Source organism: Acartia tonsa, unplaced genomic scaffold (assembly GCF_053477335.1).
Source record: "Acartia tonsa isolate MP-2025a unplaced genomic scaffold, ASM5347733v1 sca3, whole genome shotgun sequence".
Lineage (NCBI taxonomy): Eukaryota > Metazoa > Arthropoda > Copepoda > Calanoida > Acartiidae > Acartia > Acartia tonsa.
This window is the reverse complement of record NW_027649597.1, coordinates 42,501-45,000: the sequence shown is the minus strand read 5'-3', so window position 1 is coordinate 45,000 and position 2,500 is coordinate 42,501. Positions and strand designations below refer to the sequence as shown.

The window sequence follows — 2,500 nt, the reverse complement described above, 5'->3', positions numbered from 1 at the left end:
TCAAAGATAAAAATCCGATCTCGGCAGGATTCGAACCTGCAATCTTCTGATCCGTAGTCAGACGCGTTATCCGTTGCGCCACGAGACCCTGTAGTACACCGTTGGGACAGATCCATACCACATTTGCTACAACTCAATATTTCAAGCAAAGAATTTGCCTCTCTACCAGCAAGGTTCCTTAGTGTAGTGGTTATCACGTGTCCTTCACACGGACAAGGTCGCCGGTTCGATCCCGGCAGGAACCAAACAGTCTGTTTTTTCTTCTTCTTTCTTGAAGGTCCTCGTTCAAAGGTGAGTCTCCTTCCGCAGGCATGTCAAATAAATACCCACACGCACTGTTACCACTCAACAGCTGGCTCGTTGGTCTAGGGGTATGATTCTCGCTTAGGGTGCGAGAGGTCCCGGGTTCAAATCCCGGACGAGCCCACTTGCTTTTTGGATTGGTCATGTTTGGCCCTAATTTCAGGGTTTCTGCAAATATGTTCCAGTTGTTTTACCTTTTTCTTTTCAATGGGAAAACGATTGGAAAACTGTACGTGCATCTTGACTAGATGTGAAGGTCCTATGGTGTAATGGTTAGCACTCTGGACTCTGAATCCAGCGATCCGAGTTCAAATCTCGGTAGGACCTGTCTCTTTTTCTGTTTGTTCGTTTGTTTTCGTCTGTCAGGCCACTTTTTCTTTTTGAAATGCTATGCTGCTGCGTTTCCGCTTGGGTCGCCAAGAACATAGCACAGGCCGTGATAGCTCAGTTGGGAGAGCGTTAGACTGAAGATCTAAAGGTCCCCGGTTCGATCCCGGGTCGCGGCATTTTGTTGAACTGTTTGTTTCGCTTCATTTTTCCTGTATCTTGGGCAAAATGTGAGCAGTGAAATCTTTCAGAGGCCTTCTTTTGACAGTTGGGTTGGTCAAAAAAAGTTGAGGCACCACCGAGATTCGAACTCGGGATCTCCTGTTTACTAGACAGGCGCTTTAACCAACTAAGCCATGGCGCCCTTTCTGCTGGTGGGTCCATGAGTGTGCACCTCATACTCGTTGCAGCTAAGTGGGAAACACACCAAAAGGAATGGTCGCCCAACGTGGGGCTCGAACCCACGACCCTGAGATTAAGAGTCTCATGCTCTACCGACTGAGCTAGCCGGGCTGCTTGCAAACCTGTGTGAAGTGGCAAGCTAAGCTAATCCAAGTTATTCTACTGTATGAGAATGCCGCCAAATGTGCCCCCATCAATGGATTGCAGTCGTGGCCGAGTGGTTAAGGCGTCTGACTAGAAATCAGATTCCCTCTGGGAGCGTAGGTTCGAATCCTACCGACTGCGGATAACATTTTGCCCTTCTCTCCATAGGTCATGGGCTGTTTGGGGGGTTACAAAGAGCCACAAATTGTCCTTTCCCTATGTGCCAGCAACGTTGGTTCAGTGGTAGAATGCTCGCCTGCCACGCGGGCGGCCCGGGTTCGATTCCCGGACGTTGCAGCAATTCATTTTGCAAGAACCTGAACCAGAATAGCAAGAGTTCCAACAAACAACATTCAAATGAAATCCGCTTGTCACTGGCGTACTCAAAGATGGAAAATATTTAGTTTTCGAGTACCAATCCTTGCCAGAATAATGCCAGGAAATGCGCAGCAATCGCGTTAACAAGATCCAAAATAAATTGCACTGAAAAAACCTATACTTTTTTCCCATTTTCAAAGTTTGAATTCTGTTGAATTAACTATTGTCTAAGGGATTTATGCATTCTATCGCTCAAGAGGACAACTGCTGACCTCCAGTGTTCATGGTTAAGTCAAATACACGTTAAAGGTAAAAATTTGCCCCAAACAAAGTATTTTAATGTAATGTACTAGAAAAATAATTTGTTTAACTTAAATCTAAGTTTCAAAATTATTCTATTTTTCTAACCCATTGAGAGACTTTTTTTATGTGCTTTTTGGGAAAATTTTTATGTTTAATATGCATTTGACTAAGCCATGTACACTGGAGGTCAGCAGCTCTCCTTCAAGAATAGTTATTTAACAGAATCAAACTTTAAAGATGAGAGAAAAGTACAAATAAGTATTTTTTTCTGTTGATTTAATGGTATCTGTGCATACAATAGGCAACACCCAAATTTCCCTTTTTCATAAATTTATCTTGAAATATAAAGACATCCCAAAACTGATGGATTGGACTTGTAGAAGGAACCAATTGAGTATCTTAGGTCGAAAAAGGTTTGTGTTTTGAGCATTTGTGACCAAGTAGTGGCCAAACAGTGAGGAAACATATAAAAAGACTTTAGAAGTCCGAGATATTATTTTTTTGTTTTATTGAAACCCAAGAAAAAAATATGATTTTATTAACTTAAATTCATAAAGAGATTTTTATTATTTTACAACGATTGCAATAGATGAAGCATATTTATTATTAATGCACAGATAAAACATAGATGTGAAACAACAATATGAAGGCAGCACTTCATGAGATGGACTTGATTCGAGTAATAGTTGAAAGAACAGCTCAA

The 2,500-nt window shown here is 42.0% G+C and overlaps 8 non-coding genes across 8 annotated transcripts; 5 read left to right on the top strand and 3 right to left on the bottom strand.

Annotated features, from left to right (window-relative positions):
• Window positions 1–15: 15 nt before the first annotated feature.
• On the bottom strand, window positions 16–88 carry TRNAR-ACG (transfer RNA arginine (anticodon ACG)). Its single transcript has one exon. It is a non-coding gene; the product is annotated as a tRNA-Arg (tRNA).
• An 84-nt stretch (window positions 89–172) lies between these two features.
• On the top strand, window positions 173–245 carry TRNAV-CAC (transfer RNA valine (anticodon CAC)). Its single transcript has one exon. It is a non-coding gene; the product is annotated as a tRNA-Val (tRNA).
• Window positions 246–354: 109 nt separating this feature from the next.
• Window positions 355–426, top strand: TRNAP-AGG (transfer RNA proline (anticodon AGG)). Its single transcript has one exon. It is a non-coding gene; the product is annotated as a tRNA-Pro (tRNA).
• A 132-nt stretch (window positions 427–558) lies between these two features.
• On the top strand, window positions 559–630 carry TRNAQ-CUG (transfer RNA glutamine (anticodon CUG)). The gene has a single exon. It is a non-coding gene; the product is annotated as a tRNA-Gln (tRNA).
• A 106-nt stretch (window positions 631–736) lies between these two features.
• On the top strand, window positions 737–809 carry TRNAF-GAA (transfer RNA phenylalanine (anticodon GAA)). Its single transcript has one exon. It is a non-coding gene; the product is annotated as a tRNA-Phe (tRNA).
• Window positions 810–920: 111 nt separating this feature from the next.
• TRNAT-AGU (transfer RNA threonine (anticodon AGU)) lies at window positions 921–994 on the bottom strand. Its single transcript has one exon. It is a non-coding gene; the product is annotated as a tRNA-Thr (tRNA).
• Window positions 995–1,070: 76 nt separating this feature from the next.
• On the bottom strand, window positions 1,071–1,143 carry TRNAK-CUU (transfer RNA lysine (anticodon CUU)). Its single transcript has one exon. It is a non-coding gene; the product is annotated as a tRNA-Lys (tRNA).
• A 92-nt stretch (window positions 1,144–1,235) lies between these two features.
• TRNAS-AGA (transfer RNA serine (anticodon AGA)) lies at window positions 1,236–1,317 on the top strand. Its single transcript has one exon. It is a non-coding gene; the product is annotated as a tRNA-Ser (tRNA).
• Window positions 1,318–2,500: the final 1,183 nt, after the last annotated feature.